Raw genomic sequence first — 27,755 nt, 5'->3', positions numbered from 1 at the left:
TATCAGAATGGTAAGAGTCTAACAACTTGGATTTTAGTGTCATATTAAATCTAAGAAACTATTGATAGTAAATATATAAATGGAAAGACTTAGGGGGAAAAATAGCGGCTGCTTCAAAGTATTTGAAACATTCTCAAGTACAATGATTTAACTTGTATGGAATTTACCCAAAGTACCAGAGTAGAGAGAAAATTTTAGTTCAATGAAAAAAAAAATAATAATAATAATCCAAAGCAGAAATAGTTCAACATTTAAAGTGAACTGACACAAAATACATGGAGTTGATTGTGAATGTCAGTCTGACCTTGAAATTTTAGTATTAGGATATAGAAAGAACGAGGGCAAATTGGTGAATGAAAAGAACTTAGGAAAAATATTTGGTAATATTTTCTCAAAAGCAGGTTATCTTTGGGAGAAGTCAAGAGGTAGGAGGAATTTGGAGGAGTTAGGAACTAGTTATCCTATGAACTAGTTTTTCTGTATCTTTCCTCTTTCTGTTTTATCTCCAAAATATTATGGTACTGAGTTCCCATTGACTTATTCTTACTTCTCTTTTCTTACTTTCATTGACTTCCAAGTAAAATAAGGAATCAGTAAATGAAATGGATTAAAACTAAAAAGCTTCTTCTCAGCAAAGGAAATAATCAATAACAGAATGGGAGAAAATCTTTGCCACAGGCACCTCAAATAGAGCACTAATCTTCAGGATATACAAAGAACTCAAAAAGCACCAAAAAAAAAAAAAAAAAAAAATCACAAAGAACCCAATCAATAAATGGTCTAAGGAACTAAGCAGATACTTCACAGAAGATAGACAACCAATCAACAAACATATGACAAAATGTTCATCATCTCTAGCAATTAGAGAAATGCAAATCAAAACTAGTCTAAGATTTCATCTTACTCCAAGGCAACGTAACAATTATCAAGAATACAAGCAACAATCAATGTTGGTGAGGATGTGGGGGAAAAGGTACACTCCTACTTTGCTAGTGGGACTGCAAATAGTTGCAACCTCTCTGGAATGCAGTATGGAGATTCCTCAGAAAACTTGACCCAGTTATCCCACTCCTTGGCCTATAGCCAAAGGACTTAAAATCAGCATACTATAGTGATGCAGCCACCTCAATGTTTATAGCAGCTCAATTCACAATAGGTAGATTGTGGAACCAACCTAGATGCCCTTCAATAGATGAATGGATAAAGAAAATATGGTCTACATACACATGGGAATATTACTCAGCCATAAAGAATAATGAAATTATGGCATTTGCAGGTAAATGGATGGAACTGGAGAATATTATGCTAAGTGAAATAAACTGAACTCCCAAATCAAAGGCTGAATGTTTTCTCTGGTAAGCAGATGCAGATCCATAATGGGGTGAGGGAAGAGATGAATGAAGAAACTTTGGATTGTGCAGAGGGAAGTGAGGGGAGGAGGCAGTGTGGGGATGGGAAGGACTGTGGAAGGAGATGGATATTATTATCCTACTTACATGTATATCTTACTCTACCGATGTGATTCTGCACCATGTATAACCAGAGGAAGGAGAAGTTGTGTTCCACTGTGTACATTGTGTCAAAATGCATTTTACTATCATGTATAACTAATGAGAACAAATTAAAAAATAATCGGGAGTTAAATACACTAACAAAGCTCTTTAAAATATTTGTATTTTAACAAAGATGAAGCATGTCATATAAAATTAAGATAATGCAATGTTGAACTTTGTGGCATTGTTATTTCAGATTGGAACTGTTAATACCAAATGCCCAGAACTAAAGCTTAGGTCATACCAGTAATGGACACAGAGTTCTGATTTTAAGAAATTTATCCACAATGAAATCCTGTCTACTTATATGAGGGCACGTTTACACATGTAGTCACTAACATACACATACCCTTCTCCTACTCGCAAAAACTCTGTTCTTCATACCTAATGCATAATCACCAAATAATTAAATGATAATTGGTCCAAAACTGACTGATTAAACTCCTAATTTTTAGCTGTTCCTTAGGTGTCAATATATACCATCATTCCAGAATGCTTGAGTAGAAAGACTTGAGTCACATAGAATGCTCACTATGTGCAAATTGAAGTTTTACAATGTATTATCAAATATCATTGTTTCTACAAAGCCTTATATCTAATCATTTGGTTCCTTTGGCTTCATGTTGACTTGCTACTTAGTGGGATTTTGTTTCCAGAAAACTTAGTATCAGAGCAGCAGTGTAGAAAACCATTCATTTATGTGTAGAAGTTTTGAAACTTCTTTAACTCCTTTTCTCATATTAAATGATGACAATATACTTTTGCTCAATGGGCCTCAGAAGAACCACCTAAATGTAATAGGAATCAAATTGAAGAAGAGAAGGAGTAATGCCAGATAATGTGAAGAGGAGCAAGGACTGAGTAAAGTAACTCTAAAATACAGTTGGGCAGTGTATCCATGGACCCCACCAACCTTGGATAGAAAATATTCAGAAAAATCTGCACTTATATTGAACATCTATTGACTTTCTTTTTTATTACTATTCCCTGAATAAAATCATATAACAACTGTTTACATCACATTTACCACTTGCATTAGGTATTTAAAGTAATCTAGAGATGATTCAAGGAACACAGAGAAATATAGGCAAATGTTATGTTGTTTTAGGTAATGGCCATGAGCACCCACAGGTCTTAGGCAGAAGGATTTGCAGGGCATGTGTGGATACTACAGATAATCCTCCATGGATTCTGAGGGAGAATATACTTACACATTTTCCCATATCCAAATAGGTTCCTCAACTACTTAACCCTGGTGAAAGATCCAAATTTAATAAGTATGCTATCTAAGGGAAAATGAAAATTCAACTTTTGGAATGTCAGAAGTCAAAGGGAATATCAAGGTCCAACTCAGGAAAATGCTTAGAAAAACAAAGCAATGATTAATAATAATAATAATGAAATTGAAGGCCAATTCAAAGCAAGGCATCTGATGGGATAAGGCAAGAGAAAAGCAAATCACCATTTGGCTGTGTATAGAGGAGGCACCTCTGTAATCCTGAGTTACAGAATGGAGAAAACAGACCAAAGAATGGAGATATGAGACCCAGGTATGCTGAGATCAGGCTTCAGCATGTAATGGATACTCAGGGGAAAACTCTAGCAGACATCTCTTGAAATGTTCAGTGCAGCTGTTCAGTAGGATATTCTAATGAAATACTATCAGTGTATGGGTTAATTATTACCCCAGGTTCCTGGAGTGGCAGGGTAGTCTGCAGGTGTCTGGGTGCTCATTAGACAAGGACAGATGGCTGGGAGCCAACCCAGGAATTTACATTTTCTCCATGCTATTTTACAAAAACTTTAAAAATAAATTTTAAGTTGTAGATGGACACAATACCTTTATTTTATTTATTTATGTGATGCTGAGAATCAAACCCAGTGCCTCATGCATTAGAGGCAAGTGCTCTACTATTGAGCTACAACCCCAATTCGAACACAGACTTCTTTTAACTCTCCCTAAAAAATCATTTTCTTGGGGCTGGGGAGATAGTTCAGTCGGTAGAGTGCTTGCCTTATAAGCACGAGGCCCTGGGTTCGATCCCAGCACAAAAAAAAAAAAAAAAAAAAAAAAAAAAAATTTCTTTACATAACTGTTATTATAAAGCACAGTTTTGCTCTGTGTGATGAAAGTAATTGTGTCTTTTATTGATCTGTTCATTTGTAGCTTTTGCAATCAATTAAAATAATTTCATGTGTGAGAAAGCTTAAGATTTGTCAGTAAGTCTCTTTATGTGTGCAACAGCTTAATGAACTGGATAGAAACAAACTGCATTGTTGGCTGACACTGCTTCCATTCTTTTCATTCACTCACTATTCAAACAATCATTTGATTTTTAATTTGTCACAAAATCGTAGAGATAGATTTTTATATTTTTTCTTCAAGACTGCCATGGTAATTATGCATTTTTTGAAGTATTGTCTAAATTATCATCTATTCAAAATAATTTGGGGACAGAAGTCCATAATCTTTAATTTTCCAGTACATATTAACCAACACAAGACCTTGAGGAAGGAATAGTTTGAGTTTGAAATTCTGTGTTCATAAGTCATGTGCACTCAGAGTCCCTGCTGGCGATAAGGCTTGAAAAGGATGCGATGAAGACTGAACCCCATATAATATTTTCTGCATTTTGTTATTGTTAGTTCTGTTGCCAGGATAGCTTAGGAGCAGGAATCATTGTGGAACTCATGCCTATTAATGATGTCTTTTTCCCTTCACCTAGAGTCAATATTTTAAAGTCACCTTGACACCTCTTTATTGGTCCTCCCTCCACATCCAGGGCAAGTTTTATTTTTTTTATTGTACTTCTATAATATCTCTTATATGCATACCTTTCTTCTCTCTACAGTAAAAAATAGAATATTAATGTGATCATCATAATAACTAACAGCTATGAAAGACCTGTTAGGTACCAAGTACCTTAAGCAATTCACATACATTTCTCAGCTGAACCATCACAGCAGTATTTGAAGGAAATAATGGTATCTTCTCCACCCTACCAGTGAGAAAAGTCAGTCTCAGGGAAGTTACATAAATTGCTCCAATCATGCCAAAGAAAGTAGGTTAGGACTTGAAGCAAGATACTGCTGAGGGGTTTTGTTGTTGTTTGGTTGGTTTTGGTTTTTGTTGTTTTAATTTTGTTTTGGTACAAGGAATTGAACCCAGGGGTACTTAACAACTGAGCCACATCCCCAGGATTTTTTAAATATTTTATTTAGTGACTGAGACTTGCTGAGTTGGCTAGGCAAGTCTGAGTTTTGAGCACTGCTCCTCCTATTCCTAGGTCACAACTCCAGCAGGGTTCTCCTTGTCTATATTTTTTTTCAATACTGGTGCTTGATTACTCTCTCTGCTCTGCAAGCTCAGCCTTGTCAGTCTGCTTCTGCAGGATCATTCCTACTTACTGAAGAAGGTAGCATAGTGAGCAGGCCTCTGGGTTCTAGCAACTGCCTGCATTTGAAACTTGTTGAAGTACATCAACTTCAACATTACTTTCTTTGTAAGTTTGCAAGTTCCTTAAGAGCATAACTAAGTCTCATTGATGTGCATATCTGTGATGTTATTGGTCCATAAATTTACAGATAATACTTATGTAAATATTTATATTTATATGAGCATGAATGAACAGATGTTAAAAATTTTAAATATATAAAAATTTAAGTACATAATTAAAAGAGGTTAATGGTGCCATTTTTCTCAATACTCAGAATTTATGAAATGGGAGAATTAAGACTTCTGTTAAGAGATAGAAGAGAATACAAATAATGAATGTACAATCAGTCCATAAAATAATCAAATTTAATGTCAACCTCTTATTTTATCATGAAAAAAACCTTTTTTTGATAAATCAGCCTCTAAATCAATTCTAGCACAACATTCTCTATTTGAATGTCCTATATTCCAGAATTCTGCACCTCTATTCTATGTCCCATTTCATCCACTCCATCTAGTTTATGACTTCTAGTATTCTCTAAATCATAAAACCAATTTAAAGTCTTCCAAGACCTCCACCACCTGTTTCCAGATTCTGGTAGAATAAAAGGAGCTGTACTTTCCCAGTGCTCCAATAAAATTGGAAATTCTACTCAGAAACAGGAATCACAGACATAGACTTGCCATATAGGTGCTTCACACTGGACCACCACTCACATTTCTTGAGGCTGAGGAGCCCCACGGTGTACATTTTGGATAACTTATCCCTCTCATGTAAGGAATAGTAAAAATTATTTCTTGAAAAAATTCTACAATTTTTTACAAGAATACATTATTATACTGGGAACAGAGCAAATATTGAAATAATATTAATCTACAAGGAAAGGTGATGAACATAAGAGATAATATTACTTCATCCAGGGTGCTAATATTAGACTGTTGGCTAAAATCACTCACCACAATTTATAACCTGTACAATATTGAAAAACTTATTTTTTCTGTTTTTCCATTTGTAATATGGAATTAAAAGTAGTACTCAAGAGATACAATTGTTTTGTCAGTACATGACATTCAAACTGTGAGCAGTATCTCCAAACTCATAAAAAGTACCAAATAGAATAAATATTTATTCTTTGTTTGTTATTCTTCCTATTATGAACTATAACCATATCACTATATTAAGCTTTGGCTCTACACAGGGTACAGCTAAGGTACTGCTTTCTAACAGAGTTCTTAAAGATATGAAAAGACCATTTGATGCCTACAACAAATGCTTTCATAATGCTATGGTTAAAGTTTTTGGGGGATGCATTCACAAGAAAGAAAACATCTTACTCACAAAGCCAGCCTGGGGTCAAGTGTCATAAGGAAGGAAACATGTGTTCTGTATATACAGAATCCCTAAATTGCACCACATAGAAACTGACTGAATGTGCATTGACAGTTAATCATCCATGGCAGTACACTGAAGGAACATGTATTCTCTGGCTACAGAAAGACAAGCAAGAAAGTGATTGCAGCACAATGAACTACATTCTGTAACATAAGTAAATACGAGTACTCCAGAGAATAAAGTGCCTAATACTTTCAGGGAAAATAAGAATGCTTTACATGAAGGGCGACACTGTCTATGTAAACCAATACTTCAGGGCCAGTTTGTCAGGCAGACAAAAGGAATCGGCATGTGCAGAGACAGTAGCAGTAAGAAAAGGCAAGGAGTCTCTAGAGATTTGAAAGTACTTTGGTGTAACTAATTTATAATATGTGGTGGATGGAACCAAAAGCTGTTAGCAGTAGATGAGTCCAGAACTAGATTGTGGAATTTATTATTAGAGATCTTACATGGGAATCATTCTGTTATTAATTCTGCCTGAGGAGTGCAATCAGAGGTCTGATATAATCAGACTGCAGAAGTTATTTCTGACAGCAAAGTCAAGGAGTACAGGAGAGAGCAAAGTATGCAGCATGGAGGCCAGCAGAGGCCACCTCCATCAGTTACGCAAACTACTTACAAATCTCTGGAGACTCCTTGCCTTTTCTTACCACTGTCTCTGCACATGCTGATTTCTTTTGCTGGGGAACCCAGTATTAGCAGAACCTCAGAACTTGTTAGAAATGCAAATTCTCTTCTTCTGTACCAGAAATTCTCAATCAGATACTCTGAGATGGGACCCAGACATTGGTGATTGAAAAGTTCTTTGGATAATTCACTTTCCTTATTATTTAAGGCTTACGATCCTAGATAAATCTGTTGCCTTTGTGTAGGTAGAGTTATGTGTTATTTTCTTCTGGCAGAGACAGTCCTGAGATTAAAATGGACCATAACAGCAGTTTCCAGTTAGGGGCCTTTGGTGAGAAGAAGAAACTGAGAATAACTTTGACTCATCAATCAAGTCTGTTATGCCTAAAAAGCAGATAAGGTAATGCAATGGGTAACTTGTGTGTGGGTAGGGGGTGAGAGTTTTAGAGACCTGTAGTAGCAAATATTACTATTAAAACAAAGCATTTGGCATGAGGAAATAGCTAAGTGGAAGTAAGGAGAACAAAGCAAAAAATAGCATTGTTCACAATTACTTACATCTAAAGCTTCAGGACCAAAGATATCAAAACCAGAAGCCCCAGTTCTACCTATATGTGACCCAAGGGAACTAGGCTAGGGGTCCCCTATGTCCTATACCTCCAGGAGCATTGAATATTATCTATTTATGCCTCCAGGGAGCTAAAGAAAATCTTTCACAGTCCATGGAGTTGAGATCACAGATGCTGGTTCCAAATACCATGGCATGACTTGCACTTGTCCCTTGAGACCTGAGGAAGGGATCGTTTGGATTCCATAGCTCCTAAAGCAGCTATAAATGGTACCAACTTCAGCACTACCTGAATTTTCCCCAAGGGAATGAAGGAAGGCCCCCTTTGCACCCACAACCTCAAGTCTGCAGTGCTGGATGCCATACACCCCAAAATCACCTGCACTCAACCCTTAGTACCTGAAGAAGGTTATTGCCCAATTTTGAATCTCCAGAACTGTTATTCCTATGCCATAGACCAAGCCCTCTCATATATTCATACTGAGGAACCTGGGGAAGATTTTCACATTCTCTGGAATAAGGACCAGGTTACTGATGCCACAATCCTTGATGTCACCAGTGCTTGCCTTTAGGAATGTGGCAATCATCCTTTCCACATCATGCATAACCAATGTTATGGAATCTGCTACCACAAGTCCCAATGCCATCAATGCTTTCCTATCTGAGGCCTTAGGACACACACCTTTGGAAGCCTATGGCCCCTGCAATGTCATACAACTGCCATCAAAAATTGCTGCAGTGTAAACTAATGAGGTGCTCATGGACAGTGTGGACATCAACCAGAGCTAAAGAAATTAGACAAAGCATACACTTTTGAGGTTGCCTAAAACCAAAGCCCAGCTGATACCCCATATGCCATGTATTTTCATAGAAAAACTACATCAACTTGGCTGAGGCCACTGTTACATCAAATATTCACATAGCAATGTAGGAACACAAGAAATATGATACCTTCAAAAAAAGCAACAATTTTCCAGAAATAGAATCTGAGGGAGATCTATGGAACACCTGAAAAGGATTTCAAAATAATGATCTTAAGAAAAATCAGAGAGATAAGATAATACAGACAGAACAAAAAAGAACAATTCAGGAAATGAATGAGAAATTCAAGAAAGAAAAAAAATTAAAATGAAATAATCAGAATTACTGGTACTAAAAATTCCATCAATGAAATAAAATTCACATTTAAGATCTTCCACAATAAATTACAACAACCTGAAGGAAGAATTTCTGAACTTGAGAAAGGTCTTTTGAATCAACCCAGTAAACAAAAAATAAAATAAAAACCAAAGAAAGATAAAAGGAAATAAAGAATGAATGAATAAATCCTACAAAACTTATGGGGCACTACTAACAGAAAACCTGCTCAGCTTGTGGGAAATTCAAAGGGAGAAGAAAAAGGAAAAACTTTGAAAATCCCTTTTAAAAAATAAGACCTGAAAAATTCCCAAATCTTCAGTGGTATGAACATCTAGATACAGGAAGCTCAAAGGACCTCTACTACATTCAACCAAAAAAATCTTCAACATGGCATATTAAGTCAAACTATCAAATGTACAAGATGAAGAAAGAATCCTAAAAATAGCAAGAAAAAAGCATAAGTCAAAATAAAGCAATTTTTCTCTAGATTTCAAGTAGATTGCTTCATGGAAAGCTTATAGGCCAACAAAGAATGTGAAGGTATAAAAAATGACCTGAAAAAGAAAAACAAGCAAAAAAAAAAAAAATGCAAACTATAATAAACAAATAAACAAAAAGCCCGCCAAGAATACTACACCCAACTATACCCAGCAAAACTGTCCTTCAGAAATAGTCTTTCCCAAAGGAGAAACAGAAAATTCACCTCTACCAAACCAGCCCTACAAGACATGCTCAATGAAGTCCTGCAATATAGACGAAAGAGTAATAACCATCTTCATGAAAACACAAGTGTACATGTGTTTCTACTAGTCTTTTCACTAGAAGAACTGACACACAAAAAAGGTAGAGAAGAGAATTAGACTTTAGCATGACAGAAAACACTAAATCGTAAAAATTAATGAGAGGTGAAAAGGAACAAGTGATACAGAGAACAAACAGAAAACAATTAACAAAATGACAAAATGAAGTTCATCCCTGTCAATTATGACCTCAAATAAAAATGGATCAAACTTACCAAATGACACAGACTCACTGAATAGATTCTAAAAACAAAAATAAAAAACCAGGCCCAACTGTATGCTACCTTTAAGAAACTTGCAGATACTGTTAAAGATACACAGAAACTGGGAGTTAAGGGTTGCTCAAGATACACCACACAAATAAAAGCCAAAAGTTGGCAGAAGTAGATCATTTCCCTAATTCCTATCAGATAAAGCAGAATTTAAATAAACAAAATTTTAAAATGACAAAAGAGTCAGTAAATGTTTGAAAAAGTCTAAACTCAGGAAGAAGATAAAATTGTAAATATGCATGTATCCAAAATGGAACCACCAAAAAATATAAAGCAGATATTACCATCTCTAAAGGAAAAGATAGACTTGAATACAATAGTAGCATGAGATTTCACCACCCCAAAATGTGGACAAAAAAATTAAAAGAAACATCTGACTTGAAACATACTGGAGAGGAAATGGATTAATGGAGTTTTAAAGAAAATTTTATCCTACAGTGATAGAATAGACATTCTTATCATCAGGACATTTATCATATGTAGGCCATAAATCAAGTATTGATAAATGGTCAAAAAAAATCTGAGGCCACAACATCATAAAACTGTATATGAGCAAGAAGAAAAATGAAAAGAACACAAAGACCTGGAAATTAAATAACATGCTCCTGAGTGACCACAGGTCAATGGAAGAAATTAAAAGAGAAATAAAAAATTATTAAAACATATGAAAATGATAGTATAACATATTAAAATCTGTGGGATACAGCAGAAGAAGAACTTGGAAGTTTATGGCAATAATTGTATGTATCAAAATCCTAAAATGATCTCAAACAACTAAATAAAATAAAAAGACTATACTCAAAATTAGGACAAAAAATAAAAAAATCATCATGAAGTAGTCAAAAATTTTAAAAATGCAAGAAAATTAAACAAAGAATTGTTTTTAAAAGAATAAACAACTAGTCTATTCTCACCAAGAAAAAAAAGATAACAGTCAAATTAATAAAATCAAATATGAAAAAGAAGACATTAAGCTTATAGTACAGAAATACCTGAGTTCATAAGAAACTACTCCAAAAAATTGTATTCTAAAAACTGGAGTATCTGAAAGAAATAGATCAATACCTGAATACATACAACCTATCACAATGGGATTGAAAAGAACTAGAAAATCTAAACAGACAAATAATGAGTAAATGAATAATTAAAATCTCTAGCAATTAGAGCTAGGCAAATAAAAAGTACACTGAGTTTTAATCTCACTCCAATCAGAATAGCAATTATCAAGAATACAAGTAACAATAAATATTGGCAAAGATGTTGGGAAAATTTTGGTAGGACTACAATTTGATGCAAACATTCCAGAAAGCACTGTAGAGATTCCGCAAAAAACTAGGAATGGAATCACTGGTTGTCCTTGATATCCCACTCTGTGGTATACATCTGAACGATTTTAAATCAGCATACTGGAGTGATGCTGTCACATCAATGTTTATAGCAGCTCAATTAACAATAGCAAAGCTATGGAACCAACCTAGATGTCCTTCAACAGATGAATGGGTAAATAAATTGTGGTATATACACACAGTAAAATACTACTCAGCCACAAAGAAGACTGACTATGACATTTGCTGACAGATGGATCTTAGACTATCATGCTAAGAGAAATAAGCAAATCCCCAAAAACCAAAAGTCAAATGTTCTCTCTGTTATGTGGATGCTAATACACAACAAGTGGGGAGGGACAGAGAAGAGAAGTTCAGTGGGTTAGACAAATGTTAATAAGGGGAAGTAGGGAATAGGAAAGACAATGGTATTAATCTGACATAACTTTCCTATGTACATATATGAATGTACCCCAGTGAATCGCAAGATCATGTACATCCACAGTCTGGAATCCTAATTAGAATAAGATATACTCCATGTTTGTATAAATATGTCGAAATAGACTGTACTATAAGATATAACCAAAAAGAATAAATTTTTAAAAATCTCCTACTGAAAAAGTTCCAGAACTCATTGGCATTACGGCTGAACTCTTAAACATTTAACAAGGGATGCAAATTCTTTTTAAATTATTCCAAATAATTGCAATGAAAGAAACTGCATCAAAACTGTATCATGTGGCCAGATTACTCTGATACCAAAACCAGATAAAGACACAATGACAACATAAAACTAAAAAAAAATCTGATGATCATAGATTCAACATTTTCAATAAAATTCCAAGAAACCAAATTTAACAACATATCAACACAATCATGCACAAAAATCAAGTTGGATTCATACCAGAGAAGCAAGAATGGTCAAAGTATGCAAATCATTGGACACAATGCAGTACTCCAACAGAATGAAGAACAAAAATCATATGATCATCTTGGTAGATGTGAAAAACAAACATTCAGTAAAATTCAGCATGCCTTCATGATAAACTTTCAGCAAATTATGTATAGATGAAACTTAACTCAAAATACTAAAGGCTATGTCAGAAAACCTGACAGCTAATATCATACAGAATGGGGAAAAAATGGAAACATTTTTCTGTCTAAGACTGTGGAAAAACAGTTTTCCACATATTACTGGAAATTTTATCAAGAAAAATTAGTTAAGAAAATAAAGGGAATCAATCAGAAGGTAGAAAATTATCCATGCTTCCAGGTGACATGATTTCACACATAAACATCTATGTACTGCTTCAAAAAGGTGTTTGAACTTATAAACAAATCAGAAAAGTTATAGAACACAAAGTTAATATATGAGAAATAGAAACATTTTTATTATAATTGACTTACCAAAAAAGATATTAAGAAATTAATCCTGAGCCAGGTACACTGGCACACTACTGTAATCCCAGTGGTTTGGAAGGCTGAGGCAGGAGGATTGCAAGTTCAAAGCAAGCCTCAGCAGCTTAGCGAGGCTCTTAGCAATTCAGTGAGACCCTGTCCCTAAATAAAATACAAAAAAAGGACTGGGGATGTTTGCCCGTCAGTCGAGTCTGGAGTGAGGAGCTCAGGCGCCGGAGCTGAGGAGTCTCTGGAGCCCAGCTTGCCGCCCTCACGGCCGCCGCCTGGACCTTTGCCCGGAGGGAGCCGCAGAGGGTCCGTCGCCGCCGTCCTCTGGAGGGCGGCGCGCCCGGGGACCCGGACCCCCAGTCCGGGAGGGATTTTTCGTCGGCCCCCTCCCCCCAGCGAGGGAGCCCGAGCGGCCGCCAAACAAAGGTACCAGTCGCCGCCGCGGGAGGAGGAGGAGCCGGAGCCTCAGCCTCGGCCGCCGCTGGACCCGCCGCCCTTCTTCCCCATCTCTGCTCCGGGCCTGCCGCGTCGGGGGAAGGAGGAGCGCGACTCTGGACGTGCCGGCTCGGACCTCGCCTCCGCGGAAGGTGCAGGTGACGCTGGTGTGGTCGCGGGGGTCGCGGTCCCGGAGTCGCCATGAAGGCCCTTGATGAGCCTCCCTATTTGACGGTGGGCACTGATGTGAGTGCTAAATACAGAGGAGCCTTTTGTGAAGCGAAGATCAAAACAGCAAAAAGACTTGTCAAATTCAAGGTGACATTTAGGCATGATTCTTCAACAGTGGAAGTTCAGGATGACCATATAAAGGGCCCACTGAAGGTAGGAGCTATTGTGGAAGTGAAGCATCTTGATGGTGTGTATCAGGAAGCAGTTATCAATAAATTAACAGATGCAAGTTGGTATACTGTAGTTTTTGATGATGGTGATGAGAAGACACTGAGACGGTCTTCACTGTGCCTGAAGGGAGAAAGGCATTTTGCTGAAAGTGAAACATTAGACCAGCTCCCACTCACCAATCCCGAGCATTTTGGCACTCCAGTCATAGGAAAGAAAACAAATAGAGGAAGAAGATCTAATCATATACCAGAGGAAGAGTCTTCATCATCCTCCAGTGATGAAGATGAGGATGATAGGAAACAGATTGATGAACTACTTGGCAAAGTTGTGTGTGTAGATTATGTTAGTTTGCATAAAAAGAAAACACTGTGGTTTCCAGCATTGGTGGTTTGTCCTGATTGTAGTGATGAGATTGCTGTGAAAAAAGATAATATTCTTGTTCGATCTTTCAAAGATGGAAAATTTACTTCAGTGCCAAGAAAAGATGTCCATGAGATTACTAGTGACGCTGCACCAAAGCCTGATGCTGTATTAAAGCAAGCTTTTGATCAGGCACTTGAATTTCACAAAAGTAGAACTATTCCTGCTAACTGGAAGACTGAATTGAAAGAGGATAGCTCTAGCAGTGAAGCAGAGGAAGAAGAGGAAGAAGAAGATGATGAAAAAGAAAAAGAGGATAATAGCAGTGAAGAAGAGGAAGAAATAGAACCATTTCCAGAAGAAAGGGAGAACTTTCTTCAGCAGTTATACAAATTTATGGAGGACAGAGGTACACCAATTAACAAACGACCTGTACTTGGTTATCGAAATTTGAATCTCTTTAAATTATTTAGACTTGTGCACAAACTTGGAGGATTTGATAATATCGAAAGTGGAGCTGTTTGGAAACAAGTCTATCAGGATCTTGGAATCCCTGTCTTAAATTCAGCTGCAGGATACAATGTTAAATGTGCTTATAAAAAGTACTTGTATGGTTTTGAGGAGTATTGCAGGTCAGCTCATATTGAATTTCAGATGGCATTGCCAGAGAAAGTTCTTAACAAGCTATGTAAAGAGTGTGACGATGGAAAAGAAATGAAAGTTAAGGAAGAACATGAAACAGATATCAGAGAAGTGAAGATTGAAGAGGAGAGGAATGTAATACCAAAAGAAGAGAAGCCTACTGAGGATGACATTGAAAGAAAGGAAAATATTAAACCCTCTCCGGGAACTAAAAAGAATTTATTAGAATCTATACCTACACAATCTGATCAGGAAAAGGAAGTTAACATTAAAAAAACAGAAGAAAATGAAAATCTGGAAGATAAAGACACTGATGTAACTAGAATAGATGAATCCCTCAGCATAAAGGTAGAAGCTGAAGAAGAAAAAGCAAAATCTGGAGATGAAACGAATAAAGAGGAAGAGGAAGATGATGAAGAAGCAGAAGAGGAGGAGGAGGAGGAGGAAGAAGAAGAGGAAGAGGATGAAGATGATGACAACAATGAGGAAGAGGAGTTTGAATGCTATCCACCAGGCATGAAAGTCCAAGTGCGGTATGGACGAGGGAAAAATCAAAAAATGTATGAAGCTAATATTAAAGATTCTGATGTCGAAGGTGGAGAGGTCCTTTACTTGGTGCATTACTGCGGATGGAATGTGAGATATGATGAATGGATTAAAGCAGATAAAATAGTAAGACCTGCTGATAAAAATGTGCCAAAGATAAAACATCGGAAGAAAATAAAGCTTGTGAAAGTTCTGCTGAAGACAGTGAGCAGGAAGATGAGGCAGGTGCCCAGGACATAGATAATAATGGCAAAGAGGAATCAAAGAGGGATCATTTGACCCACACCAGAAATGAACTTATTTCAAAAGAGGAACAGAATAATTTGTCTTTGCTGGAAGAAAGCAAAGTCCATGCAGATTTGGTAATATCTAAACCAGTATCCAAATCTCCAGAAAGATTAAGAAAAGATATAGAAGGAATATGAGAAGATAGTGATTATGAAGAAGATGATGAAGTCACAAAAAAGAGAAAGGAAGTCAAGAAGGACATAACCGATAAATCTTCAAAGTCACAAATAAAACGTGGTAAAAGGAGGTATTGCAACACAGAGGAGTGTTTCAAAACTGGATCACCTGGTAAAAAGGAAGAGAGGGCCAAGAGCAAAGAATCACTTTGCATAGAAAACAGCAGCAACAGTTCTTCAGATGAAGATGATGAAGAAAAATCGAAAGCAAAGATGACACCAACCAAGAAATACAATGGTTTGGAGGAAAAAAGAAAATCTCTGCGGACAACTGGTTTCTATTCAGGATTTTCAGAAGTAGCAGAAAAAAGAATAAAACTTTTAAATAACTCTGATGAAAGACTTCAGAACAGCAGAGCTAAAGATCGGAAAGATGTCTGGTCAAGTATTCAGGGACAGTGGCCTAAAAAGACACTGAAGGAGCTTTTTTCAGACTCTGATACGGAAGCTGCAGCATCCCCACCCCATCCTGTCCCAGAAGAGGGAACAGCAGAGGAGTCACTGCAGACTGTGGCTGAAGAGGAGAGTTGTTCACCTAGTGTAGAGCTAGAAAAACCACCACCAGTCAGTGTCGACAGTAAGCCCACTGAAGAAAAAGCAGTAGAGGTCAGTGACAGAAAAGCAGACTTTCCAAGTAGTGGCAGTAACTCAGTGCTCAATACTCCTCCTACTACACCAGAATCGCCTTCATCAGTCACTGTTACAGAAGCCAGTCAGCAGCAGTCTTCTGTCACAGTGTCGGAGCCCTTGGCGCCAAATCAAGAAGAGATTCGAAGTATCAAGAGTGAAACTGACAGCACAATTGAGGTGGAGAGTGTTGGGGGAGAGCTGCAAGACCTCCATTCCGAAGGGAACAGCTCACCTGCAGGCTTTGATGCTAGCGTGAGCTCTAGCAGTAGCAATCAGCCAGAACCGAACATACTGGAAAAGCCTGTACAGGTCAGAAAAGAGTGAAAGATGCTCAGGGAGGAGGCAGTTCTTCAAAAAAGCAGAAAAGAAGCCATAAAACAACTGTGGTAAACAACAAAAAGAAGGGAAAAGGCACAAACAGTAGTGATAGTGAAGAACTTTCAGCTGGTAAAAGTGTAACTAAGACTCAGCCAGTCAAATCAGTCTCTACTGGAATGAAGTCTCATAGTACCAAATCTCCTGCAAGGATGCAGTCTCCTGGAAAATGTGGAAAGAATGGAGATAAGGACCCTGATCTCAAGGAGCCTAGTAATCGATTACCCAAAGTTTACAAGTGGAGTTTTCAGATGTCGGATCTAGAAAATATGACAAGTGCAGAACGCATCACAATTCTTCAAGAAAAACTGCAAGAAATCAGAAAACATTATCTGTCTTTAAAATCTGAAGTAGCTTCCATTGATCGGAGGAGAAAGCGTTTAAAGAAGAAAGAGAGAGAAAGTGCTGCTACGTCTTCTTCCTCTTCTTCCCCTTCATCCAGTTCCATAACAGCTGCTGTAATGTTAACATTGGCTGAACCATCGATGTCCAGCGCATCACAAAATGGAATGTCAGTTGAGTGCAGGGCAGGTGACAGCAGGACTTGCTAAAGCACTTTGCACTTAATGGCTGTTGAGGGCCACGTCTTTTTTTATACTGCACAGTGGCACAAAAAAAAAAAAAAAAAAAAAAAAAATCAGACAAGCACTATTTTGTATTTAAAAATTGTTTCTTGACAAGCTGACTTGGCACTTAAGTGCACTTTTTTATGAAGAAAAAGTACAATGAACTCTTTTCCTCAAGCAATAATTGTTTCCAACTTGTCTGGGAATTGCGTGTCTGGTAACTTGAAGGCCTTCCACTGTGGCAAATGAAGGCTTTTCACTGCCTGTAGAGACAATACAGTAAGCATAGTTAAGGGGTGGGCCAGAACATGTAAGATAACTTACTGTATATGTATTCCCTCGTATTTTGTTAAAGCTGGAACATTTGATATTTTTCCATTTATTTATGAAAAATATGAACCTATTTTCATTTGTACAAGCTAATTGTTTTTTAAAGCAAGTCACCTTAGGGTGGCTTTAATTGTATAAGTCAAGCACATGTAATAAATTCAAAACCTGCAGTTAACAGGATATTAGACATCAGTCCTGGTAACCAAATATTGAAGATTCTCCTCAAAAAAGACTGAAGATGTTTACAGGTTTGAATTTGGCTAAAAGGTCTTGCAGTGGCTTTTCATGCCCCTTCAAATTGGAATGGAACTACTGTACTTTGCCATTTTTCTATAAATCAGTATTTTTTTTAAATTTTGATATAATACATTGTGTGAAAAAAGAAAATGGCTAATAAACTGTATTAAATCTTAAAACAATGTATAAAGATTGTACTTAGCCAGTTCAAAGTGTATATTTATTCATAATGAATTATAACAGTTATATTTTTGTGTTTTCTTGTAAATGTTTCTTTTCCCTTAAAAACAGATAATTCATTTGTATTGCTTATTTTATTATGAGCTACAACAAAGGACTTCAGGAACAAACTGTATTAGTATGGTTCAAGGTTTATATGAACTGTCTGAGAAAGATGGTTGTTATTTTACATATAAATAGCTAATTGGGGTGATAGGCCTATAAAATTAAATGCCTTGTATAAAATCCAAAATGAACGCAAAATTGTTTTCACTTGTATTGACTTTTTGTTGTATGATTCCAATCTCTGTTCTGTTTGGCACTTGTATTTAATTCTTCACCTTTGTAAGACATTTGTATATTGCGGATGTGTTCATTGAAGCTATTTAATACCTGGCACTGTTAATACACAGTACTTTGCTGTACAGACTGTTTTACTGTTTTAATTGTAGTTCTGTGTACTTTTTTTGAATGGGGCTGGCATGTTTTATTTGTTTTCTGGCAATACGACGTGAGAATTTCGAAGCGTTTTGTTGTAGATGCTAACGTCTCAGAATCCTTAATCCTTTACATCCAACTTTTCTAAGAAAAGCATTTTCAGTCTTGTAGTGTGTGCTTATAGTAACTAATTTTGTTGAAAATGGTTTCAAGTTACTCAGATTTGTACAGGACTGTAAAGATTTGTTGACAGCAAAATGTTGAAGAAAAAGCTTATAGAATAAAAGCTATAAAGTATATATTAGGATCTGCAAACAATGAAGAATTATGTAATATATTGTACAAATGTAAGCAAAGGCTCTGAAATAAAATGCCATAGTTTGTGGAAAAAAAAAAAAAAAAAAAGGACTGGGGATGTGGCTTATTGGATAAGTGCCTCTGGGTTTAATTCCTGGTTCCAAAAAATGTCAATTCTATTCAGAACAATCATAAAATATTTAGGAATAAATTTAACAAAGGAAATGAAAAACCTCTACAATGAATAAATATAAAAAACCTGACAAAAGACATTTTAAAGGACACCAAATATGAAAAGGTATTTCTTGTTCATAAATTGGAAGAATTAATTTGTTAAAATTATCATATTACCTAAAGTGATCTACACATTCAGTGCAATGACCATGAAAATGCCAAAGACTTTCTTCACTGAAATAGATTTAAAAAAATTCTAAAATTCACATGGAACCCAAAATGATCCAGAATAGTCAAAGCAATACTCAGAAAAACTCAGAAAAAGAAAAAAAAAAAAAAAACTAGTACAAATAAAGAAGCAAAACAACACACAAAACTGGATGCATCATGATACCTGAGTTCAAAACATACTAAAAAGCTCACCAAGGTATAGTGACAAAAACCGTGTAATTCCAGCATAAAAACAGACACATAGAATTGTAGTCAGCTTTTTCGCTGCTGTGACTAATCTGACCAGAACAATTTTAAAGGAGGAAAAGTTTATCAGGGGCTCACAATTTCAGAGGTCACATTCTGTAGACAGCAGACTCCATTCCTCAGGGCTGAGATGAGGCAGGATATCATGGCAGAAGAGTGGAGCAGAGGGAAACAGCTTATGTGGTGATCAGGGAGCATAGAGAGAGAATCCACTCTCCAGATACAAAATATATACCCCTTAACCATGCCCCAATGAACCACTTCGTCTAGACACACTCCACCTGTCTCCAGTTACCACTCACTTAATACCATCAGGGATCAATTTACTGATTAAGGCTGCAACTCAATCATTTCTCCTCCAAACCTTCTTGTATTGTCCACATGTGAGCTTCTGGGGGGCACATCACATCCAAACCATAACACATAGTCCAATAAAACAAAATAGGGTGTCCATAAATTAACCCATGTACATAAAGCTGAGTTTTTGACAGAAGTGCAAGGAGGATACAGTGGGGAAAGGATACTCTCATCAATAAGTGGTGCTAGCAAAATTGGATACATATGCAAAATAATGAATCTCAGTCCCTTTTTACTATGCACAAAAATCAACTCAAAATTGCCGGCATAATATGAAATTACTTAAAGAAGCCATAGGGGAAACACTTCAAGTCATTGTATGAGCAGTGAAGATCCCAAACTCACAAGCAACAAAAGAAAACATTGACAAGTGGAACTACATCAAACTAAGAAACATCTATGCAGCAGAGAAAATAATCAACAGGGCGAACAGACGACCTACAAAATGGGAGAAAGTAGTTGCATACTATTCATCTGATAAGGGATTAATATCCCATATATACAAGAAACTTCAAAGCCAAAAAACAATAACAATCCAATTAAAATGTGGGCTAAATATGTATGCTACCAGAGGTCATTATGTTAAGTGAAATAAGTCAGACAAAGAATGACATACCCTAAGTGTTCCCACACATTTGTATTCATTAAATGGTCACTTTCATATAATGAAGGGGAATATTGACCACTAAAGAGTGGGAAGGGCAGGGAATAGCTAGGTAGAAAGGAGATCAACAAGGGAACAAAATAGAGAGGAGGAATTTGTTCTGGACTTCAGTAATGTAGTAGGGAACTGCTGATCAAAACAGTGTATCATACACTTCAAAGTGAGTATTAAATTTCCAACACATACGGTTGATGGAGAAGATAAAATTCTTATTACCCTGATTCAACATTTACCCATCACATACATGCATTTAATTACCATAATATGCCTCGATAAAGATGTCAATTATGATATTTCAATAATAAAATATAAAACATGACAGTGATTGGCACACAGTAAGAAATCAAGGAAAGGAGTGCTGGTATTGGCTGAAGATCAAGACCAGGTAATTTTTTCAAATTTCATCAGTCTTAGACAGATGTTGTTCTATACCTATCCTAAACCTTTTCTATCATGAAATAGTGCCACCAGCATTAGGCAATTGTACCCTGTAGTTTCAGAGGTCAGAGAAATGTGTTTGTCCTTCTTACATGACATACATGAATACAACTAAATTCATTCCAGAGATTAATTATGTTGTTTGATTGACAAAGATAGCAATTTATTCATTTAATGTGCTAAAATATTGTGCTGTCTCTCTAAGTAATGAGCGATAGCAGGCAGAATATTTTTCTTCTCTTTTAACACCGTTTTCATGCCTGTTGAATAAATCCTTGTGTTTCAATAATATGTGGGAAATGTTAATGAAACATGAATGGGGCAGACAAAATTGCTGGCTTACCATGCAGCATATAACTGCATATATACTTGCTCCCTGCATCAAAATTCATCAGAATTCATCATTCTGTTCCTTTCCAACTCAACCTTCTAAGATACTGCTGACCAAAATCATTTTCAGGTTAGTTTTTGGAAGGAGAATAATATTTTTCATTGTGTGTATGGACTTACCATAAAAGTAAAGTGCAATTAAATCAGATGGAGCTACCAATTTATTGCCACATTAATGTTACACGCAACAGAATTGATAGGAGACTGGAATTAGCAAACAAAATTTTACTTATAGTTGGGAGACAGGAATTTTCTTTCCGTGAACCCATATTAAAACTTTTTAAGTATTTTATGTAATCATCAGCTATTAATTTTAGCAGAGGATTTCTCTTAAAGATGACTGCACAGCAAAAACAAATGAGAAAGCAGATTACATATGTCTTATTTGAGCTTTCTCCATTGAACAATGCTACCACATCAAACATGCACACCTAACATGTACTAATTTTAATTTCAAGCATTTTTATTATCCATTGAGTTATATACACAGAAAGCTAAGGAAGTAAATTCTTCAATATCATTTACACTTGAAAATTGTTCAGTATCTTGGAAATAACACAGTGACTCTATATGTTTACTCTTCATTTCACAAATTCTAAAGCATTATGCTCCAAGGCTGAGTTATGATTACTACCATCCCAAGAAGAAGGAATGTAACCCTAGAATAAAGAGGTTACTATTCAGTTAACTAAGCTGACTGCTTTTAGGGAGATGACAGAGTATTTTAAAACCAAGATTTTATGTTAATAGTTGAAATACTAAATTTAAAATCTAGTTAATTCCACAAAATCCCAGCCATATTAGGTTATGAAGTTTCTACCTGCTAGAAATGAAAAGACAAGACTCCTGAAAAAACTTGGAGTGTAGTGAAGGCTCTCTCCCTCAATGCAAATTTAGTGATTTGAAGGAAAGAAAAAGAGACAATTACTAGCATACATGTACTGTCCTTCCTCTTGACTAGTAGGCAAGGTCTGAGACCTTTGTAGAGCAAATCATTTGAAACCATAAGAGAAACCCTGCAAATGACTCCTTCTCAATGAAGTGATGGGTCATGGCCTACTGATCTAGGTGTGAAATGCATGCATAAGTAAGACTGGCTTATCCTCACCTACCTGTGGGATGTCCAGCACCAGAGGTTTTTTGGTCTTTGTTAAGTGTGTCTAAAGAGTTTCATCCTCTGGTTCCCAAAATTTGGGTGTTTGTAGCTTATCAAGCACAAGAAATTGCTTAGACTATGTACTTCAGCAGTGGTTTCTTTTCTGCCACCTCTTCTGTCATCTTTGAGAAAGGTTCCTAGATTTGTCATTATGCAGCAGAGAACAGTAAACATCCAGAAAATGCCAAATGCTGGGTAGAGCCCCTTGTCCCCAGAACGTCAAAATTTCTTAAGTTGCTGGATATGGCCCATGTATGAATACTAAAAAGGGATGAGGGAAGAACTCAGAGATTAGTAGTAGTTTTAAATATACCATAGCATCCACAAGAACCTATTTATGCAATTTGTGTCAACAGTAGAACTTCCAATAACTATTTAAACAGACATAAGATTATTTAAAATAACAGGGAATGAGATGCTTTCATTTAGAAAACATAACTTTCTCATCTATTTGGTGGGATGAAGGAAGATTCATAGGAAGGTAAGGATAACAGTAAAAACAGGTAAGTGACGGCGATAGGTTTAAATAATCTAAAAGAAATACATAAAGTGAGTATAGTTATTTTGAAAGACCCCAGAGATATCCTAAGTCATAACTGTTTCCACAAATCAAGATAATTCAATTTAGGGAGGGATAAAATGATAAAAGAAATTACAGTGCCATTCCTATGACATAAATTTGTTAATGTATATTGTAAGATCATTGTTTTCATTTTAAATATGAGGGAAATGAATCTCAGAGATTAAACAACTTTATTAGAAGCACCTAATAGAAACTGTTAAAAGCCTGAGACCACATACAACACTTTCAACAGTACAAAGCTTAAGAATTTCTCTGTACTCTGTGTTTTTAGTGTCTATACCAACAAAAATCAAATATACATAGAGGATATCTATATATCAAAATAAAGTGGTTTGTAAATGGTTCAGTTTATCTGGATTAATGTAAGTGAAGATAGTTACCAGACTCATACATTGTGTAAATTTACAGAAGAATTCTTGTTAAAGATATAACTTTTTAATATTCAATAAAATGATGGGAAAGAAAAATTATCATAGAAAATATTTAGAGGGGAGGATAAATATACTCCAGAGCAGTAAAAAAAAAAAAAAAAAATCTCTTAATTTGGAATTTCCATGCTAGTCTGTTATGATTTTTGTAACATGACATTTACATACTATCATATTTCACTTAGATTTCATAACAAAGCTTAAATATCCAGAAAATACACATTTTCATTTATTTTTATCTCCTTCATTCAGTAACATTTACTATTTACTTTTATGATTGCCCTGGCCTCTTCAAAACAATGTTATACCAAACTGATATATCATCAGCCAGTTAGTATCCTACACCAGATGTTGTTGACAGGTAGAAGTGAATTCTTCTTTGGAAAGCTTGTAATTTAATACTACAGAGAGGGAAATTGTTAATCTCACAAATACTCTCCACATATTTTAATAGAATTACAATTTAACATCATAATTATACACTTCACTAAAAGTGAGTAAAAGAAATCAATTCCATAGACACAAAGACAAACACCTGGTTTAGCTGGCATATTTTTAAAAAGATCAAGTTAATTATAATTTTAAAATACTGAATTCTATCAATAACTTAACTGTTCAGGATTACTGAATTCCCACCAATTGAGGTATTCTTATTTTTCCCTAAAAAACTTATGTATATATTTATAAACATGTATTTCATATATATGCATATATATGTATATATATATGAAGAATTTATAGGTTACATGCATTTGGTTTTACACTTTCACCACAAAATGAGACTTTAATAAAAAAGAAGTAGAAGATTCAAAAGTCTGGGACCAGATGGATTCTCAGCCAAGTTCTACAAGACCTTCAAATAAGAACTCATTCCAATAGTACTCAAAGTATTCCATGAAACAGAAGAGGAGGGAACCCTTCCAAACTCATTCTATGAAGCTAATATCACCGATACCAAAACCAGACAAAGACACATCCAGGAAAGAAAATTTCTGAAAAATATCCTTACTGAACATAGATGCAAAAATTCTTAACAAAATTTTAGCAAATTGCATACAAGAACATATTAAAATGATAGTGAACCATGATAGTGAACCATGATCAGGTGGATTTTATCCGAGGGATAGAAGGTATGTTCAACATCCGGAAATCAATAATGTAATTCACCATATCAACAGACTTAAAGTTCAGAAGCACATGATTATTACGATAGATGCAGAAAAAGCATTTGATAAAATATAGCACCCCTTCATGCTCAAAACACTAGAAAAAAAAGGAGAGTAGGAACATGACTCAACATTGTAAAGACTATCTATGCTAAGCCCATAGGCAATATCATTCTAAATGGTGAAAAACTGAAAGAATTCCTCCTAAAAACTGAAACAAGGTATGTATACCCTCTGTCACCACTTCTATTCAACATCATCCTTGAAACTCTAGCCAGAGCAATTAGACAGACCAAAGAAATTAAAGGGATATGAATAGGAAAAGAAGACCTCAAACTCTCCCTATTTGCTGATGACATGATTATATAATTAGAGGAGCTAGAAAATTCCACCAGAAAACTTCTAGAACTCATAAATGAATTCAGTAAAGTAGCAGGATATAAAATCAATGCTCATAAATCTACTGCATTTTTATTCATAATTGATTAATCCTCTAAAAGACAATTTAGGAAAACTACCCAATTCACAATAGCCTCAAAAAATATAAAATACTTGGGAATCAATCTAACAAAAGAGGTGAAAGACCTCTGCAATGAAAACTACAGACCACTAAAGAAAGAAATTAGAGAAAACCTTAGAAGATGGAAAGATTTCCCACATTCTTGGATAGGAAGAATTAATATTGTCAAAATGGTCATACTATCAAAAGAGATATGCAAATTCAATGAAATTCCAATTAAAATCTCAATGATGTACCTCATAGAAACAGAGCAAGTAATCATGAAATTCAAAATGAATTCAAAATGAATCCTTAGCAGGAAGAGTGAAGCAGGGGACTATCACAATACCAGAATTTCAACTATTCTACAGAGCAACAATAACAAAAAAGGCATGGTATTGGCACCAAAATACACAGGTAGATCAATGGTACAGAATAGAGAACACAGACACAAACCCACATAAGTACAGTTATCTCGTACTAGAAAAAGCTACCTAAAACATACAATGGAGAAAATATAGCCTTTTCAACAAATGGTGCTGGGAAAACTGGAAATCCATATGCAACAAAATGAAACTAAACCCCTATCTCTCACCCTGCACAAAACTCAACTCAAAATGGATCAAGAACCTTGAAATCAGACCAGATACCCTGCACCTTGTAGAAGAAAAAGGAGGTCCAAATCTTCATCATGTTGACGTACGACCAGACTTTCTTAACATGACTACCAAAGCACAAGAAATAAAAGCAGGAGTCAATAATTGGGATAGATTCAAACTAAAAAGTTTTTTTCTCAGCAAAGAAAACTATCAGCAAGGTGAAGAGAGAGCCTACAGAATGGGAGAAAATCTTTGCCACACACACTTCAGAAAGAGCATTAATATCCAGAATCTATAAAGAACTAAAAAAAAAAAAAACAAAAAACTTTACAACAAGAATACAAATAACCCAATCAATAAATGGGCTATGGAAATGAGCAGACATTTCACAGAAGAAGATCTACAAGCAATCAACAGATACATGAAAAAATGTTCAACATCTCTAGTAATAAGAGAAATTCAAATTAAAACTATCCTAAGACTTCATCTCACCCCAATTAGAATGTCAATTATCAAGAATACAAGAAATAATAGGTGTTGGTGAAGATGTGGGTAAAAAGGTACACTCATACATTGCTTGTGGGGTTGCAAATTAGTGCAGCCACTCTGGAAAGCAGTATGGAGATTCCTTAGAACGCTTGGAATTTAACCACCATTTGACCCAGCTATTGCACTCCTTCATCTATACCCAAGGGTTTTAAAATCAGCATACTACAGTGATGTAGTCACATCAATGTTCAAAAGTTGCTCAATTCACATTGGCTAGATTATGGAACCAACCTAGATGCCCTTCAATTGATGAATGGATAAAGAAACTGTGGTATACATACACAATGGAATATTACTCAGCCATAAAGAAAAATAAAATTATGGCATTTGCAGGTAAATGGATGCAGCTGGAGAATATTATGCTAAGTGAGATAAGCAATTCCAAAAACACAAAGGCCGAATGATCTCTCTGATAAGCAGATGATGATACATAATATGGGGTGGGTGCAAAGCAAGAATGGAGGAAAGATGACTATAGGGAGGAAAAAGAGGGGTGGGAGGGTTGGGGGAAAGGAAAATAACAGAATGAGTCAAACATCATTACCCTATGTACATATATGATTATACAAATGGTGCGACTGTAATTCATGTACAACCAGAGAAAAGACGGTTATACCCCATTTCTGTAAAATGAATCAAAATAAATAAATTATAAAAAAAGTAATAGAAGATTCAGTTGAATGATTAATCAAGCAGGGTGCCAGGAGATTTTTGTTATTTATGGGCGGAATAGGAAACCTCCTTCTAAAATGATCTTACTATCATCAAATTGTAATTTGAACCAAAAAAATAAATAAATAAATAAATAAAAAATGAAATTGTGAATTTGGAAAACATATGCAAGTTCTGAAAACAGAAGACTTTCTAACCTTAGACAATTGAATTACTTTTTCCAGCCATCAGCTTCACCATGGATAAAGTTTTAGAAGGTTAAAATACCTTATTAATATAAGAAAAATATAGATAACCCATAAAATGCTTCAAAATTTTCAATTACCTTTGTATGGATTATGTGTATATGTGTATGTCTATTTTTAATTTAAATTACATAGATACATAGATCAGTTTCCAAAAACATTTATGATTCATCAGAGATACAATTAGCCCACATGTATTTACATTCAACTAGTTTTTTGTTTGGTTTTTGTCATCCCCACACACTAAATTTAGGGTCTATTAGAACAGGGGAATTGGTTATTTATTTTCTCATTTTTCTTGCCTTGCACAGAATGACTTATAAACTACTTATTGATTGAAATATATGATTCAGAATTTCCTGGATTATTCTAGAGTAACTAAAGCTTTGTCACTTAACATGAACAAAAAGGGAATAAAGTTTTGTTCACATTGCAGATCCTAGTGGGTCAGCAAAGGACCCACTACCCATAGTAGCAATGTGGGTTGAATTATGTTCCCTCAAATTCTTATATTAGAATACTAACCCTCAATATGTCAGAGTGTGATTGTATTTGGAGAAACAGTCTTTAAATAATTAAGGCAAAATAGGTTCATATACCTAGACCCTACAGCAATACAATTTGTGTTCTTATAAGGGCACAGACAGATCCAGGGGAAGGCCATGTGGAGACACAGGGAGCAGGGTCATCTCCAAGCCAAGAAGACAGGTGTTCAGAAGAAACAACTGTACCAAAAACTTCCAAAACTGTGAGAAAATAAATATTTTTTGTTACAACTACCCAGTCTTTGGTAACTTATGACAAATCTAACAAACTTATATGAACAGTCACTTCAACATATAAGCTAAAGGAGCATCCACCTCCCAAAGCAGACAAGAAAATATGGAGAACTTCAC

The 27,755-nt window shown here is 35.6% G+C and overlaps 1 pseudogene across 1 annotated transcript; it reads left to right on the top strand.

The window, feature by feature from the left end:
• The first annotated feature begins 12,710 nt into the window (after positions 1-12,710).
• LOC306658680 (AT-rich interactive domain-containing protein 4B-like) lies at positions 12,711-18,157 on the top strand (annotated as a pseudogene). Its single transcript has one exon. The product of its transcript is annotated as an AT-rich interactive domain-containing protein 4B-like (transcript).
• Positions 18,158-27,755: the final 9,598 nt, after the last annotated feature.

This window comes from Sciurus vulgaris (assembly GCF_902686455.1).
Source record: "Sciurus vulgaris genome assembly, chromosome: 4".
NCBI classification, from domain to species: domain Eukaryota; kingdom Metazoa; phylum Chordata; class Mammalia; order Rodentia; family Sciuridae; genus Sciurus; species Sciurus vulgaris.
The sequence above is the reverse complement of the archived record's forward strand: the minus strand, read 5'-3'. Positions and strand labels throughout refer to the sequence as shown.